This window comes from Crinia signifera, chromosome 6 (genome assembly GCF_055691185.1).
Source record: "Crinia signifera chromosome 6, ASM5569118v1, whole genome shotgun sequence".
In the NCBI taxonomy this organism is placed as follows: Eukaryota; Metazoa; Chordata; class Amphibia; order Anura; family Myobatrachidae; genus Crinia; species Crinia signifera.
This window is the reverse complement of record NC_139222.1, coordinates 238688077-238707638: the sequence shown is the minus strand read 5'-3', so window position 1 is coordinate 238707638 and position 19562 is coordinate 238688077. Positions and strand designations below refer to the sequence as shown.

At 44.9% G+C, this 19562-nt stretch overlaps 1 protein-coding gene across 1 annotated transcript in view; it reads right to left on the bottom strand.

Annotated features, from left to right (window-relative positions):
* The window catches only part of REEP3 (receptor accessory protein 3), a 121539-nt gene that overhangs the window by 66707 nt on the left and 35270 nt on the right, over positions 1 to 19562 (bottom strand). The window lies entirely within an intron of this gene.

Genomic DNA, 19562 nt, shown 5'->3' with positions numbered 1-19562 from the left:
GAACCAGAAAAACTTGTAGCAAAATATGCTGTATTTAGAAACACTTTTACATTATTGTAAAGGAGAGTATTTTAAAGCATTCATTATGCAGATTTGCCAGTTTGCTTGAACCTGTACTCCCAGGTGCTTATTATGGAATAATGGTCGCTTCGACAATACCTCCCACCCTCAAAGGTAACATAAGATACCCCAGAATGATGGATCCCTATAATGCAGGAGGCCCTGAACACAGGACTGAAGATCACGTTATGATCCAGCGTCATTGTAAGTAGTAGTTGCAATTTTGCTGCTTGTTTGCGCACCTTTATAGGTGTGGCTATGTAAATGTGTAGGCGTGGTTTCAAAACATACAGGGGTGACCAGAAATTCCCCTTAATAAGGCTGACTATAAATGTTGAATTGCATTTTATGAAGCCTGTTTTTTGGACCTTAAATTCACAATAATAAAATATTGGTTTATGTGGATAATGATTCTGTGCCATCAGATGGCAGTGAATACCCATTCCTATTCTTCCCATAAAGAAAATATGCTAGGTAGTTTATTACAGCTTGGGGCTAATACCAAAATCTGTAACTAAAGCTGGATTCACACTGAAGTCTAATATGCAATGTTCTCAGCGATGTGCTGGATCCGATCGGCCTGATCAGACAACATATCAAACATGGTGTATCCCGCTTATCTTTAAATATATGAGAATTTACAACTCAATTGACCATTGGGGATTATTGACAATTGGGGGAATTGTTTTTGTGCTCCCATCTATATGTCGCCCAACCAGACAGGATTTAGCTGCATAATTTTAAAAAAAAACTAAACCAATCTAAAAAGTTCCCATTTGGACGGTGAAAGCTGTGAGGTGAGCTTCCCAGGATTCCGACTGTCGGAACATCCCGACAACCGGAATCCCGGACCGTTTTCATTTTAAATTCGACAGCAGGAATTCAATGTTCCGGCTGTTGAGTGTCGGAAAGTCTGTGGATCGGATTATCGAAAAACGGCCGTGAATTTGACAAAACCGTTTCCGACAAAACAGATCCAACTTTTTAAAAAGTTGGATCTGACACCCTTGAATGCAGTCGATAGTGGCAGCATTGAATAGGTGAGTGCACATATTTCTCCTGTCGGGAAACATCGGCACAGATTGAATACCCCCCCATAGTGTTCATTTTAGCACCCTATACCTTTAAAAACTTATGCAGTTCCTCTTCCCTGCCTGGGGTGTTGCTCACTGCTTTGCTGCATCTCGCATACGTCTTGTCATCAGTGTGGTTGTATGGAATTCCAGCTCCACATTCCAAAAAAACATCCCTGTCTAAACAGACATTGAGGGACATTTATACCCCTTTTACGCCTCAAAACCCCGGGTCTTCGGCGGGTCAGAGGCGGTGTAAAGGTGTCACGCCGTGTCCCTTTACACAGGACTTCTACCCAGGTCCTGACCTGGGTAGAACACGGCTAGGACCTGGGTAGAGGGCAGTGTAAATGGGTACGCCAGGTCGGATGACCCGGCTCCCATTTACATCAATGGGGGACATACAACCTGCGTCCGCAGGTTGGACGGGTGGGGGGGCACACACAGCCTGCGCTGCTGTCTGCTATACTCTGCAGACAGCAGCGGCGACAGCGGAGGAGGTGAATGGATGCCTCGGTACTTGTTTCCTAGCACGGCCACAATCTGGAGTAATCGTGTCCCTTACTTAAGGGACACGATTACCCCCGATGGACCCGATTTCTTTTGAAATCAGGTCCATTTTGCCGGCTAGGATACAATATCGGGGGCATCGCGTCGGTCGGGACCATTAACATTGGTCCCGACGCGACCGACGCGATGCCCCCGATATTTCCATAGGCTTCAATGTTAAAAAATATTTTAACATTGAAATCTTGTCGGGAAAGTTAAAATATCGGGGGCATCGCGTCGGTCGGGACCATTAACATTGGTCCCGACGCGATGCCCCCGATTTTTGCATAGGCTTCAATGTTAAAATATTTTGTAACATTGAAATGGTGAAAAAATGTGAAATGGGCCAATATGACCCATTTCACATTATAGATGTCCCCGTCGTCACCCCACGATAGACGCCAACCCGAAGCGTGGCGAGCGGCGGCGGTACGCGTCCTCCGACCTTTTCATGCCCTACTATCCACTAGGGCGTGGAGTGAGAATATAATAGTGTGGCGAGCGCAGCGAGCCACCGAGCCCGAAGCGTGGCGAGCGCAGCGAGCCCCGCGAGGGGACGCGGATACCTTCACAGTTATACGCATCCCCTTGCGGGCTTCACAGGTGTCCGTGGCGACGCGGACACCTGTGAAGCCCGCGAAGGGACGCGTTTACCTGTGAAGGTATCCGCGTCCGCTCGCCACGCTTCGGGCTCGGTGGCTCGCTGCGCTCGCCACACTATTCTATTCTCACTCCACGCCCTAGTGGATAGTAGGGCATGAAAAGGTCGGAGGACGCGTACCGCCGACCCTCACGGGCTCGCTGCGCTCGCCACGCTTCGGGTTGTCGTCTATCGTGGGCTGGAGTTTACGCGCTTACATTTGGGGGGGTTGGGAATTTTTTTCATTGAATCCAATGTAAAATTGGGTCCCAGGGACCCAATTTACATTGGATTCAATGAAAAAAATCGGGTACAAAATCGGTCGGTCGCGTCGATCGCATCGCATGCGACCAAATCGCATGCGATGCGATCGACCCGATTTTTCCGACACGACCACCCCGATCTAAATCGGTGTGGCCGTGCTAGGAAACAAGTACCGATGCCTCTGTGCTGCATCCATTCACCTCCCGGACGACGACTTCGGGGGGGGGGGGGGGGTGCACGGGGGCTGGGGGGTAGCCCAGCAGCTTACCTTGGTGCTGGGCTGCCCCCAGCACAGCGATCGGTGTATCCGGCGGGGATCACCGCGGTCCCGGCGCTTGGATCCTTCTTCCAAATGCCGGGTCGGATCTTGGATTTTTGGTGTAAAAGTGGTATTACTAGTCAGCAACTTGAAGGCATCGCCAAAGTTCCAGTGATACTTCCGATGTTTTGCCTTAATTTACTTATATTTTCAAACAAAATTGGCACACTCACTGTTAAGACCCTCATCCACTAGCGAAAGGTATCGAATGCGATACCCCTTCAACTCACCTGGCATCTCTCGGGTAGCTGTATGGCAATCTGAGTCATGGTTGCGGAATACAATAAATATTCATGGAAGCCATGACAATCTTCGAATCCGAACCGAGGAGTACGGAAATGTGTGTCGGATCGGAGACAAATGCATACGATATGGCTACTTTTCATCCGATATCTCCGCCCGGAACCTCCGAGTCGGATGAAAAGTGGCCATATTGCACTAGTGGATAGGGGCCTTTACCTATGTCTGTAAATCCCAGGCTATATTTTCCCCTTCTACGCTCATTTGCCATTTTTCCTCCGACACCTCCTGTACACTCTGGAGAACCAGAGGAAGTAGGAGCACAGGCACAAACGCTGAGCCCACTAACAGACTTGCCAGGCCAGGAAGGAAGGAAGGAAATGGTTATAATCGCAATCGTAAACCTTGTTCTTATGCACTGCCTGCATTACATTTGCCACATAAGGGCCTACAAATGCAATTAAATACATAAAACAAGCAAGAGCATTGCATCTAGGACAATAGTCTTGGGTTTTGTACCAGCTAGAACAAAACAGCTTCTTTTTTTTTCTTTTTGTAAATGTAATCTGCAAACTGGTGTCAGCTGAATGTAATTTATGATGTTCCGCACTGTGAGAGTTATGGCTGGTTTTGCTTAGCCATGTCTGGCAGTAAAATGTCCTGCTTTCAGTTTCCCGGCTGCACACAGCAATTAATGTAGCATTCTTCCATTGCTGCCTAACCTTAAAAAACCTTCACAGTGTGTTCTTACAGAAATTTGTGGGGAGTTAGGATCTGGAGCATCACTTTTATAAGTTACAGGGGGGGGGGGGGGGTTTACACATAATTATGATGGGTTTGCATCATGAACATATAAGGAAAGGAGAAATAACGGACTATTTTTTTTCCTACACATACATTTATTTATTTCTTAGCAGTTTCTTATATAGCGCACACAGATTCCGCAGTGCTTTAAAGAGAATATTTGAACATTCACATCAGTCCCTGCCCCAGTGGAGCTTACAATCTATATTCCCTACCACATGTACACGCACTCACAGACATTCTAGGGTTCATTTTTGGGAGCCAATTAACCTACCAGTATATTTTTGGATTGTGGGAGGAAACAGGAGTACCCGGAGGAAACCCACGCAAGTACGGGGAGCATATACAAACTCCGCACAGTCATGGTGGGTATTGAACCCATGACCTCAGTGCTGTGAGCTGCCTGACAATCAGAGGCAGGAGTAGACCGTTTCATAGGGCACCAGATTAGCAAATCCATAAGAAAAGGCGCATGGGGACGCCCAGCGATTCATGGGAGTGGCAACAAAAACGATGGGAGCGCCCAGGAAAACGCTTAGCAAGCCATCCTGGGATATAATCTCAGCCCAAACTAAATGGAATAACTTGCATTTGGTAGGAATAATTGGCTCCCAACAAATTAACCCTAGAATGTCTGTGTGCGCTTGTACATGTGGTAGGGAATATAGATAGTAAGCTCCACTGGGGCAGGGACTGATGAATGTTCAAATACTCTCTGTAAAGCGCTGCGGAATATGTGTGCGCTATATAAGAAACTGTTAATAAATAAATAATACATTTTACCGGATGTTCATATTTCTCACACTATGATCTGAAAATTCACGGCTTTGAAATAGGCAAACATATACATAGACCCTTTGTAATATGCAAGGCAGAGAAAAAAAATGATACACAAATTCACACATTTGTCTTTGGGGACTGGGTGGGAATAACAATGTTCCAACTGAAATTTAGTGGGCCACAATTGCCTTGTGCTGGGCCTAATTACACATTTATGACTCCTTTGCATTTATTTTTATATGCTACATGAGGATTGCTGATGTAAAGACAGAGGAATGACTGATGCACGCAGGGGAAAAAAAAAACACATAATAGGTTGATCAGAACGGGCTATGACAAGATGGCAGCCGGACAAGACTATTAAATAAGCAACATGGGTGCAAGTTGGGGACACTTGGAGGCATTCTCTTGGGCTGTGATAAACTGTAGGGTTTTAAATCCTGCTCAGAGGATCCATAAACAGATTTCCAGCAGGAGAAATGCAGAATAGCAATAGGGAAATGAAAAAAGAACAAAAAAAGCCTGCAAGAAGGCAAAGAGCGATATAGGCAATTCATATTCCTTATATATGACAGAACAACTTTAAGGGTATTGCTGAACTGCCATGACACCATTTTCCACAGTAGTAGACTTGTATGCAACGCACACATGTAACACTGCTCTGAAAACCTTAATAGTCCAAATCTGAATCTCAAACCAACAATCAGGGAACCCTCTTAAGAAGAAATAAGCATAATTTTAGATCTTTTAAAGAACAAGCACCAATGCAGGAGTAGACCAAGGGGTTAATTTACTAAGATTCCTGCTCACTCACTACTCATCCGCTACTCATTAATATAATGACACGGATAAGGACACTCATATCGCCCAGTGGCATAACAATAGCCCCGCAGACCCCGCGGTCATGGGGAGGCGCTGAGTAATTGTAGGTGCCGGGGGTCCGAGGGGCTATCGATGCCCGGTGGCAGCAATAAGCAGCGGGTAAGGCAGGGTTGGAGGCAGGCTTTATTTTACGGGGGACGCAGATGAAATTTCTGGTGGGGGGGCACTCAATTTATAGTTACACTACTGATATCGCCGCTCACTTTCACTCCACTCATAAGTACCCACTGTGGATATTTCAAATTGAGAGTAGGGGGGTACTCATTAACGAAAAGCCTTATCAAGGTGTATAGGAGAGAAAAAAAGTTGAGAACCGATGATCTAGAAGATAATGGATAGTATCTGCTTGGTTGCCCATCGCAACATCCCATCTTCAAAAGAACACCCATCTTAGTCAATAAACCCTTAAATGCCTAGGTTTGCAAAACAGCAAAAGCCTTCAGCAGCAGAAGACACTAGAGACCCAAGCGCTGAACATTTCTGTGCCAAAACAAAACCTATTGTTGCAAATTGGGATTCAGCCCAGTCAAATTAAATTTCAAAACAAAAACGTGAACCACATAATTATCCTCAATACAATTTGTATGCGCAGTGTGTAAATACACCCAACTTTCTAATCTCGCCACACTGATATCACATTTGCTTTATGTCCTTGCAACTTTATTTTCTTTTCCTCTCCAGTGGTTTAGAGGAGGAGGTCCACCCAGCCTGTAATTCTCTTTTCTGCTGTTGCTTTGGCAACCAGAGGAACAGCACAGCAACAACAGATTGTAATTCATGGCCTTAGGACACAGCAGAGCTTGAAGTTGGCCAGTCTCCAGGCTTTCTGTTTGTCAATGTTTCATCTAGGAGGGGGAAGGGAAATAGAAAAAGAGAAAAGCACTCAAATACAGAAACCTTATTTTATGGAGGGGGGTGGGGGTGCACCCAGCTACAATAAACGGTCTTTTACTTTTGAAGTGGCAATGGCACGGACATGAAAAAGGCTATGTCCTGGAAATCTTTACCGGGTACCGAGCAGTGTTTTACAGGACGGTCCCGGGGGAGCTGCAGTGGAAACTGCAGTCAAACCTGATACCCATTTACATTGTGGTGATGGTCTCCAACTGGAACCATGTCTGGTCTGGCGACCAATGAAGAACTGGAGATTCCAGCGCTTACAAATGACAAATCTCCAAGCCATGTGCAATGTGAAAGGCTCAGTGCCACAGTAGGGATGTGGCATGTCATGGGTCAGACCCAGCTAGGAACCTTGTTCTAATTTAAATCCTTGGACCTAAGATTTTGATGGAAAAGCGGTAAAATAGCTGCTAAATTATATATTTTGCTTATTTCTAGTCATATTCACGCCAATGAGGGGAACGTAAGAGAGATGTGAGATGTTGGCACTACTGTAATTGGTCTATGTAAGCAGCCAGGCATCGCTGCTAGGACAAGCGGTACATTGTGTAGAATTTAACACACACGCACACACACACACACACACACCCCCAACAGATTTAACCACTTCACACACCATATAGTATATTGGTGAGCCTCTAGCAAAAAGTAGTCCCATGAACAATTACACAGCACTTTACAGAGAATGGAATTCACGTCACTCCCTGTCCCATTGGGGAACATGTTGTAGCGTCCCAGAGACAACACATTGTAACCATGAGCTAATTAGTTTTATTTAACTATTAGTAACCGATATAGAGAGGCAACAATTGAACTAAAACTATGTTATTGTCGCGTGGAAGGCAGGTTGCCTTGTAAAACATTGAATCCACACAGATGCAACCCTGATCAGGAATCAATTAATGGCATGAGTGCTGAGGCCCAAATGCTATCCACTGTGCCACCCTGTATCATAAGTAGCCACCCGGCTAGTCAGAAGAGCATTTCATGCAAGACTACTGTACTTCCAATAAATAATAGAATAATAGAATATTGCCCCTTTAATAATTATTGCACTCGGCTTTCAGGGATATACCAGAAATCCAATAACGGCTGAGGAAATCTGAATCAGACAATGCATTGTACGCAGAATGATTAATATGGTGGGGAGAAATATGCTAAACACCACATATTACAAGCCATTATGTATGCATAAAGCATCACAAGCACAGATTTCTCACTGGTAGTCATTACACTACTTGTCATTTATCTTCACCATGTAGTCTGTGTGCTCTGCATACCAGATTTGTTCAGTATCTCAGACAGCTCATAAAAGGATATCATTATAATGCTATATATATATATATATATATATATATATATATATATATATATATATATATATATATATATATATATATATATATATATCAGCTATACACTGGACTCCTATAGTCTATCTATCTATCTATATACACTTTATTCATTCCATTGTTACCAGTATTGTTTCATCAGAATAAACAAACACATTAAAAGTAGTCAGGGGTAATGATCGTTTTTTCAGGGTTTTGTTTTTAAAAAAACAGCAGGGTATGGGAGACTTGCAGAAGGGGGCTGAAGGTAAAGGAGTATTTAGATCAGTTTGGTTACAGCTGAGCGGTAGGGAGCGTCTGTTTTCCTTCTTGCCATAGGTTGCTAACATTTCAAGTTATGGCTTTGGAACTATGAACCTTATTCTGGTTGATTTGCAAGGCTGCGAGTCCACCAGATGCCGCCCTGTGAATGCAGTTCGTACGCACGGGCTGCAAATGGATGTTTAACGTAAAATAACACCCACAACATTCGATGGTCGCCGACCATCGAATGATGTGAAAGGCATGCGCACATCTAAGGTTACTCTGAGGTAACCTTAGATGTGCGTGGACATTCACAAGGATAAAATAACCCCAACAACAGCTAGATTAATGTATATCATATTAGATAGGGCTTGAAATATCCAAAGATATTGTTCTGCAAACCAAATGATAAGACTGCTAAATTTATCAATGTAAACCTAAATATTGTATTGTTGCTATGGGTTACATACTAAAACTGCCCCCCGACATCTGCACACACACAGTGACTGCAGTCATTTTATGGACTGAAGGAATGGTCACCGTAAAGTAGCATATTGTTTATTAAAAACAAATACTTCTTTAATATGAGCCATGTCTCGAGAGCACAATTCATTCGGTCTCTCGGCAGATCATGGTAATGAAGAATCTTCGTTTTCACGATTATTGGTTCAGCCAACACCACCACTATATATGTGACCTTTGGATAATCTCTGACACACCTCCAAGACAACTACAGTTGGAGAAGTATTGCACAGACACTGCAATAGCTCACAAGGAAACAGACTGAGCAACAGAACTCCATCCTTTGTAGACACTACACGTGGACAACTGACAATGCAGAACAATCCACGTGTTAGCAGTTAATGTGTTTTCCCCTCCTTCCCTCGCTCTAATTTCGTCTCTCTTCACATTTCCATTTGCCGTTTCCATGGCTAAGCCCACGGTGGAGCGGAATATCTGGACAGATACAGGCTGAACAGCTGGAAAACATCATCAAAGACCTGCCAAATACTGCACAGAGCTGGATGTCAGCAGAATCCAATGGTAAATATGGATGATCTGACAACTGGCCAAGCCAACGTTATTTATTTGCGCTCTCACCTTACAGAGTGGCTTACGCCTCTTCCTTTTACACCCTTTTACACAGACCCTTAGAAGAAGAAGGAAAAAAAATGACATTGGCAGACTTACAGACGTGGAACATTTCTGTTTAGTCAGAAAAGGGAACGCGGAGTTCCTAGTCTGCATGAAGGAGAGAATACTGTTCTATATTCCAGCAATACCCCGGAGTCTAGAACCAGACAGTCGGCCAGACGGCATTTAGAAATCGTAACCCATTTCTTTCCTTCTCGCACGCATTACACAAAATCACCCCTTATACATTAAGAGCCAAACAATGACTGCATAAGAGTTTACTGCAAATAATTATATTGATATTTATTCTATATAAGTATGGGAGCTATTATCTGGAATGCTGGAGACTTGCAGGTTTTCAGGATAAAAGGGATCTTCAGTCCCCATGCAGAAGTATGTATAATTGCATTTATGCAGTATATTAGCGTGCTGCCCATAGTATAGCAGGTGTGACTGCTGCATTACCTAAGGTCCACCTTCTCTACATTGCATGCTGGACTCTATGCTAGAAGTAACTATGGAGGACACCAGGGACTAAGGAAAGGGTAAAGAGTGCTGCCTGAGCCTGCCTACTCCATACATAGGCCCGGGGTGGGTATAAGGTCTTGACAGCCGTGACCCTGGCCCATTTTCATGTTGCTTGACCGCATATCAACAGACGGGATTCAATGTCCCGCCAGACGATTGGCAAAAAGGCGGTGTTACAGCGTATTGTCCAGATTTGGCCGTGATCGCGAGAATTCACGCCCGTTATCAACAAAATGGCCCAACAGCTTCTAAAGTCGACACGTTCCGTCGATCTGCCTCTTCAATGCTGTCGGGCAAGACAGCATTGAATAGGCGCCTGCCGCTATTTCCCCCGTCGTAAATAATGGCAGGGATTGAAAAAAAGTATTATAATTCCTAAAACACCCAAACTCCTCTAACTATTGAAGGTGTAATACACGAAATGTGGGTACCCCTCTGCATGACGGTGCTTAATCAGCCTTGTGCAGTACATTTTGACCTGAGATAACATGGTCAAAGCATGAAAGTGAGCTTCAGATACACTTTATTATGCATGTTCTAGGTGTTTTTACATGTATAATCCATTGCATTGGCAGCACGCATTAACACATGACAAATCGGGTGTGCCTGGATAGAAAGAATTTTAAAACACAATGGCAGAAATTAGCCCATATGAAGCTATTTATCCTCCATTAGCAGATAGGTGTGAGCACGGTGAATGGAATGTATAAACCGCTTTGCAGAGAACGCTCACCCAATGTACACAAGTGTGTGAAGGGAACACTAGATGGACCATACAGGTTAACAATGACACAGTGTATCCATGCCACGCCCAAGATTTACTATAACTCAGGGGTTCCCAAACTTCTTGGAATCACGGCACCATGGAGTATCAGAATTTTTTTCGTGGCACCCCAAGGCCAAAAGTTTCTTATTGAGTACAATATATATTAAATGAAATAGTGTTTATATGTGATCCATAGGTCCAGTTATGTGAGGGACAGTATTCACATTGGTTTGTTCACATATTGTATGATTGGACGCAACAAGCACTGATTTTTCCCTATTACATTGACCATAAATAAAATGAATTGGTTCTGGACCACAATTCCAGGGCACCCCTGCAAGTGCTCTGAGGCACCCAGGGTGCCACGGCACACAGTTTGGGAACCACTGCTATAACTACTTGGTTTGTGTTCTTCAGACAGAGAAGCAATTTTAACGGATACCCACAGCGCAAATCGTTGGTGAGATTTCTGCCCAGGATGATATAGAAAAAGACCTTCACCAAAAAAAGTCTCACAACGTATTGACAGAAAGAAGTGTTATATCAAACACTGGCAAAACCTGAGGAACACTTACACAAATATTGTCTAAAAAATATATATAAGTCCATGTATTTGGCATGCTTTTTATTTCAAATATTGCACTCACATGAAGTTGTAGTATAAGCGCATATGACAACAATATCTTCTTTATCTTTTGCTTCTCTAAGCAGAATCCTAGAAAAGCTCAATAAAACCAAAGATGGTGCAAATACAGTTTTCAAAATTAAAAAAAAAAAAAAAAAAACACAATTTATTAAATACACTCACAAGTGAAGATGACTAAAAGCACATAACCCATAGGGGTAGCGGGCTCCAAGGGTTGGGAGGCAGAGAGTTCACCTTCAACAGCCGGTCACAAGCGGTAAGGGATTTCCAGTGTTGGGTCCCAAATCCGTTCGGTGGTGGCGGTGAGCTTAAGCGTGCTTTCGGGCACCAAGTGCCCTTCCTCAGGAGCTTAACCGTCAACATCGAAGGGGGCCTTTTATACCCCACCAATCACAGGTAAAACACAAACAGCTGTCGGACCAGCTCTAGGATTCTGCTTAGAGAAGCAAAAGATAAAGAAGATATTGTTGTGATATGCGCTTATACTACAACTTCATGTGAGTGCAATATTTAAAATAAGGGGGCATGGCCTGAACACGCAAGCGAGCAGTCGCATCCATTAGAGCTCCTCCAGCCTTGTAGCTTTTTGCGCTACACAGGAGACTACAGCGACTTGGGACAGGCTGTTCCCGCTGCCCTGTACCCTCCGGAGAGTGAGGGGGACACAGGAGTTCCCGGAGCCCAGCAGGCGCGCTACTCGCGGATCGCGGCCTACCCCTCACTTGAAGCCGGGGCCTAAATTAGAAGCTGCGGCCGGCGCTGGAGCTCCGGACCCGATATTTAGAGCTCTCCGCCCGGCGGAACCCCCCTGCAGCCTGAAACTGAGCCCAGCGATAGGCGGACACCCGCCCAGACCCCTGGGGACACCACAACTGAGCCCACAAGGTATTTACAGGCTCCCTGGGAGCTCCCCTGCCCCCTCCCAGGGAGATCAGCGGCGGCCATATTGACTGTCACAGCCAATTTCCCCACTACAGCAGGGCTGGCCTGTTGCAGCCCACCCTGCTCAAAGGGGCCCCAAAACAGACACCTATGACACCTTGAGTGAGCTGCACTACTGGGTGGATACAAATACTTTGCTCCCCAGCCTGTCCTACCTCTGCTCCAATACCTGTCTCATAGCAGGTTACTACTGCTACTCCAATATCACAGTTTCTCTTAAGCTAACAGCCCCATCTTGTGGCGTATGGACATACTGCAACTTCACTTACTGTGTGGAATAATTCTGAAAAGATGAACTGACCTGTACAATATACACCTGGAAATGTAACCCATGAAGTTTACAACCTGTCAATTTCTCTAAAACCCTCTAGCGATTGACCTTTCTCAAACATCTACCTTATACTATTAACGTGTCCCTGGCTTGGAGGATGCCTCCTAAACGTGCCAAAACTCCGCACCCGGTCTCCCAGGTGGCCTTCTTTAAGCCCTCCCCTGTAAGGCCCAAGAAAGTCGGCGAGGATGGACAGCAACCTCCTATAAGAAATCCGCCTAGTCCCTCGGGGTCTGATGCCTCATCAACAGAAAAACCCGCTTCAGGAGCGAATGCCCTGGATGATAACCAAGCAATTACTGTGGGCTCTATGAAGTTACTGCTGTCCCAGTTTAAAACAGAGGTAACCGACGAGTTTAAAGCCACGCTTCGGGATTGCCAGAAATCAATTGACGACCTGGGTGAACGCACCGATCATATTGAAACCAAAATGGGAGAAGTCGTCTCCTCCCATAATGATCTAATCTCCTCCCACGACGCCTTAGAAGCTGAGGTTGCTGCCCTGCGAGATAAAGTCTCAGACCTGGAGGACAGATCAAGACGGAACAACATTAAGCTGCGTGGAGTTCCAGAAACGATCTCAAATAGCAGTTTGAACGACTTTGCGGTCAAGATTTTCCAGAAACTTCTACCCGATAAGCCCACCGCAGACCTCCTGATAGACAGGATCCACAGGTTGCCCAAAGCAAGAAGCGCCCCAGAGGACTCCCCGCGGGATGTACTTATGCGCATACACTTCTATCATGTGAAGGAGGCGATACTTAAAGCTGCCAGACCGTCCGACGCTGCCTCCAGAACACTAGGGCCTCTTCAAATCTTTGGAGACCTATCTCAAGCTACTCTAGCCAAGAGACGTTCCTTCCAACCCATAACGGCTGCCTTACGCAAAGAAAATATCCTCTATAGATGGGGGTTCCCCACAAAACTACTAATCAATCGAGAGGGTACAACTACGGTACTGTCTTCGGTGGATGAAGGGAAACGCTTCCTCTCCACACTGCAATCAGCGAGCTCTCCGCCCGACCCATCACCTGAGCGCGGACTCCAGCGGGACTGGTCTGCGTCAGGGTTGGATCACTAAATTTATTCCTGTGGTAAAGCCGCTACTGCTCTAAGTACCGCATGTTTAAAGTTTCTTTGCTAACTTATAGAAATTAGTCTATATACCAAGTGGTCACTTTGCACTGTTTTATCCTTGGAAGAGACCTTACTGCTGTTTTATCTTTGTTTTGTTTCTACATCCTTGACAGGTTGCTGTTCTTCTTTGTTATTCGTTCCGTGTTCTATACGTTTTCTATATGGCCTTGAAAACTTACTCTCAGACAAGTGAGGCATGGGTTGTACCCCCCCCCGGATTTCCTTAGGGGGGTTACGGGTGGAGGCAATCCCTCTATGCAAAATAGCTGAGGTTAGTTCAGGCCCCATTTTACGTTTATGTTACAGGTTGGGTTTAGATCCAGGTGTTCTTGTGTTCTCCACTACCCCCCACACCCTCTTAGAGTGGCGCCATGGTATGGCGTCCAACTTTACCCCCGGCTGGGGGTCCCCCCCCTCCTTTACCTTTCACCTCGCCTTCTCCTTTTATACCCCCTTGTTACCCCCCCAGATCACAGTCAAGATGGTACCTATGTTTGCCCTAGTACAATTTTTTGTCTGTCTCCAATGCTTCAAGATGCTCTCCCAATAGAGGATCATGGTTAACATTATTTCCATCAACGCCAAAGGCCTTAACTCCCCCAATAAGAGGAGGTTAGCTCTTAAATATTTTCATAAACATAAGGTCCAGATTGCAGCTGTCCAGGAAACGCATTTTATGGACTCAGCTCCCCCGTTATTTCACGACAGAAATTACCCGCACTGCTACATGGCTAATGGTCCATCTAAGAGAGCAGGAGTTGCTATCTTAATTTCGCAACACTGTGAATTCTCCCTCTCATCCCAATACTCCGACCCGGACGGGAGATTCCTGATTTTAACAGGCTCTCTCGAAAACCGGGACGTGACTATTGTGTCCTGTTATGCTCCTAACACTAGGCAACTCCCATTTTGTAGAAAGCTCTGCACCAAAGTCCAACAACTATGTAAGGGAGCCTTGCTGCTCCTGGGAGACTTTAACCTGGTCCCAGACCCCGCTATAGATAGAACGTGCGCTCGCCCCGGATCCTCCAGTCGGCCCTGCAATCCCTCTAAGGGTCTCCGTCAGTTGCTAGCAGAATATGACCTCTTTGACATATGGCGGGTCAAAAACCCCTCAGTAAGAGATTATACTTTCTATTCACACGTTCATGGCACTTACTCGAGAATTGACCTCGCCATATCAGACAAATGGTCCTTAGACTCCTTCAACAAGATCAAAATTCTCCCCAGATCATGGTCAGATCACTCTCCGATATTTATAGAATGGGAAATAATGAGTAGGACAATTGCCCCCGGCCCGTGGCGTATGGGTCGTCAGACTCTTGTTCAGCTGGAGGCTCAGCAGGCTATACATTCGGCAATAGACTACTATCTACAGGAGAACTCCCCTGACGCTACTTCTACCTTTAACCATTGGTGCGCTCTTAAGGCGGTAGTCCGAGGCTCAGCAATTCAAATAGCTGCCAAAATGAAAAAGGAATACAAGAAATCCTTAGTACAAGCTGAACTAGAGCTCACCACTCTTGAAGCTGCCCATAAGTCCAACCCAGCTGATAAGTCGCTCTTTAAGCTATTAAATGAAGCAAGGGATAAAGTCAATGGCTTTTACCTAGCAGAAGTCCAACGTAATGTTAGTAGACTAAATCAGAAATTTTATCAACTTGGGAATCGCTCGGGTAGACTATTAGCCAGAAAGTTAAGAGGTAAGAGAGCAAGGGAGAAAATCCACATGATCTATTCCGACCGGGGCTCAAAAGTATATGACCCAAATGAGATAGCCAACGTCTTTTCAGAGTATTACTCTAAACTATATAATTTGAAGGATGACCCTGCCACTCACCAACCACACTATGAGAAGATCCAAAGTTTTTTAAATAAGATCAACCTCCCTACGTTGTCCCCGGAGGCATGTGTTTCTCTTAACGCACCCTGGTCACTAGAAGAGGTCCAAACTGGTATTGACTCCCTTCCATCAGACAAGGCCCCGGGGCCCGATGGGTTCCCTTCTAACTTTTACAAAACATTCAAATCCCAACTGTCACCTGTATTACTTAAGGTATTTAACGAGGCCTCATTGGCAAAACATTTCCCCTCTGAAATGCTGGAATCCCGCATCATCACCATCCCCAAACCAGGGAAACCCCAAACAGCAGTCCAAAACTACAGACCCATTGCGCTCCTTAACTCGGATCTGAAACTATACGCTAAATTAGTTGCTAACCGTATAAGTCCACTACTCCCCTCCCTCATTAAAAATGACCAGGTGGGTTTTGTTTTGAACAGACAGGCCCCGGATAATACGCGCAGGGTGCTAGGCGTTATCGAATTCTGCTCATCTAAGACAATCCCCCTTTTAGTCCTGTCACTGGATGCCGAGAAGGCCTTTGATAGGCTCCACTGGGGCTTTACGCGTGCGACCTTAGAAAAATTTGGTCTTAGCGGCCGGATATTAGATTCAATCCTGGCTCTATACTCTTGTCCCTCTGCAAGGGTTTTCACGAATGGTTGCACTTCCTCAGGCTTCAAAATCTCCAACGGTACCCGTCAGGGGTGCCCACTTTCTCCCTTGATCTTTGCTTTGGCGGTTGAGCCTCTGGCTGAACACATTAGATGTAATAACTCTATTAAGGGTCCGGTAATAGGTGGTTCGTCCCATAAAATTAGCCTATTTGCGGACGATGTCCTATTATGTCTCTTAGACCCTGAAAATTCTCTCCCCGCTTTACACAAGGTGCTACAAGACTACTCCGAAGTATCATTCTATAAATTAAACACTGGTAAGACGGAGGCCCTTCCTTTGGGGCTCCCCCAAGATACCATCACTAGATTAAAAGAAAAGTACAATTACGCATGGCAAACCCGCTCACTGAGATACTTCGGAATTAACCTGGCGTTGGAAAACCATATTTTTGAGTGCAATTATGGCCCCCTGCTGAGGGCCTTTGCAGAGCTGACTGGAGACTGGATGATGCATGATGTATCATGGCTGGGGAGAGTGGCTGCGGCTAAAATGGTCCTCTTACCGAAATTGATGTACCTTTTCCGCTCTATCCCTAGATCCCCCCCAAAAAACTTAATGAACAAATTTAACCAACTTCTGACTAAATATATTTGGAGAGGGGCCAAACCTAGAATTGCTAAGAAGATTCTAATAAGTTCTAAATCCGAGGGCGGTGTTGCCTACCCCGATATTGAAACTTACTACGCCTCTTGTATTCTGAACCAGGCTAGGGATTGGCTTGATCTTAAAGACCCGAAACCGTGGGTGTTGTTGGAGAGTACCTACTCCCACCCTACTCCCATCGCAGACCTGTTATGGCTCCCACAAAATGAAACTAGAAAAGTCTCAGCCCTCTGTAAATCTATTAAAGCCACCCTAGATGTCTGGTATAAAATGACAGCTTCTCTAGAAAAGACAGCTCTACCGGCCCCCTTCTTATCATTAAAAGCTTTGAAATCTTTAATCCCCAATGTGCCATTAGATAGATGAATTAATCAGGGAATAGCTTCAGTGGAAGACCTGTATGTCGGGGATAATTTTGCACCCTTCAATTATATACAAAACAACTTCAATATCCCCAAACAGGACTTTTTCATCTATCTACAGATAAGAAGTTGGTTACAATCACATCTAACCACACCCAACACAAAACCAGCTTTCCCCGCCTATCTTAAAACCAGGATGAGCACTTATTCTCACAAAGGCGGCATATCGTGGTGGTACTCCCACTTACTCTCCATAAATGTAAGACATAAACTGAAATCACAATCCCTATGGGAAAGAGATCTGAACAGATCTCTCAGTGAGGAAGATTGGGAGAACATCTTTAGAACCTGTTTCAAGATATCACGCTGTATAAACCATTCTGAAATGTTTTTCAAGCTTATCCATAGGGCCTACTTCACCCCAGCCAGGTTGCATAAGATTTGGCCATCATCCCCTAACTCCTGTTGGAGGAAATGTGGCAACATTGGGGATATCTTCCACATATTTTGGGAGTGCCCACGCCTGCGGCCTCTCTGGGGGGAAGTATTTCAGCTAATGAGCCTAATAATAAACCAACCCATCCTTCCTGACCCAGCTCTTGCCCTGCTCCATATCTTCCCATCACATTTCTTGGCGGCTGACAGGTATATTTTAGGCCATGTCCTTATAGCCACCAAGTCGACTATTGCTAAACTGTGGAAATCTGATACCATACCATCCCTAGAGGCTATTCGTAACAAGGTACACAGTCACTTTATCTACGAGACCACCGATGCCAAGTACTCTTCTTCCCCAAACTCAATAGTATTGAAATGGCATGGCTGGTCACTCTATAATGAAAAAATGGGGCGCTCGAGTATACACAACAGTCCTCCTGACTTATCTGTACTAAATTCTCAATAGATAAAGGCTATTCGTTACCATGAGATGTATTGTTCTATACAGATGCAGATTGTACTTTCAGTACATTATTATGATCTGATGTGATTTGTGAGACAAGTATGACTTATCATCCACTGTTTTCTTTTGTCCCCTACCCTCCCTCCCTTCCTTCTGTATCCCCCCCAGATACTCTCTGGAAAAATTCACAATAAAAATTTAATGTTTAAAAAAAAAAATATTTAAAATAAAAAGCATGCCAAATACATGATACAGGATTGCACTATGTCTCTTTCTATTGAGCCCTTTTAGATTCCTGGATTTGTGTTCTTCGTTACATGACTGTTTGCTATTAGCATTTAGGCTGCATTCACCACTTATTCCTAACGGTTAAAGAAAGGCGGCATCGAAATATGGAGGTATTTCATTAGACTAACCCCGCAAACCCCCACCAGTTACTCCGCTAAGCACCGTCCATAGATTCGCACCCAACACTTCTTACAATGGAAGAACACAGAAGGCACACCCCATTGTGATGGAAATGTGTTTAGTAGTGCATTATTTATTGTATGCAAAGTTCCATGCAAGGGAGCACTAATAAAACAAGGCAGTAATGGTTATGTCATTTCTGAGATGTGAGTGTTTTTTTATTTCCTTTTGTAAAGCTGCTATTACCAGACACTATTCTCGCACTCTCCAATAAGGTCCTACCAAAGGCATCACACAGGTGTCAGGCACGTTCTGCCGAGATCCCTGCTCAATGCGTTTGGGGAAGACAGCATTGAATCGGGGCCCGCCGCTATTTCCCCCGTCGGGATTAGCGGTGGGAGATTGAATACCCCCCTAATTCTCCATTGCTCTGACACCATTCAGCAACTTCATAGAATTTCCATGCAATGCACATTTACTTTTACAAACCAAGAACCATTCGAAAGGGGCAGAGTCAAGTGTTTCTGAGAAATAGAATTGTTGCCCCGCATTAGCATGCATGCCAAGGGCGCTCATTATTTCTGATCACTACCTCCTGAGGGAACCAGAAGAAAGGTGCGAAACGTCCAGCTTTTCATGCCTAACACTTTAGTCGGGTTTAGCTGCTTTGCTGTTGGCAGAGACGAGCACGAAACACAATAGTCCCAAAACACATTTGGTTCACCCCTTAGTGTTTCCTCAAGTCCTCCCAACAGAACCCGTGAGCTGCTCAGCTCCTATATTCTACAGCCGCTAGTCTGCAGCAGGCCTTGCAAGCATGTTCTCATGGCCAGTAACACCCTGGTGGATTTCAATAACTAACCATTTAGAGATTTGCACAACAGTTAATTGACAGATTGTTTCTTAATTACCAAAATCCTGAAACTGGCAGTGTGCTGGCCCCAAGGGCAGGTTTGAGGAAGCCGGTTATAAAAAAAGCAAAGCTATCCAACTGGCCGCATGTACGACAGATGAGTCATGCGTCATTCAAAGGCATTTATTTGGTGTTAGACAAATGGAGGATTAGAGGGACGCCTTTTGTAGGACTTCATTTTCCCTGCATCACCTGGCTAGCAACCTTCTTCCTAAAATAGGACAACATTTCCAAGCGTTGGACAGCATAGTACATAAGCAGTCC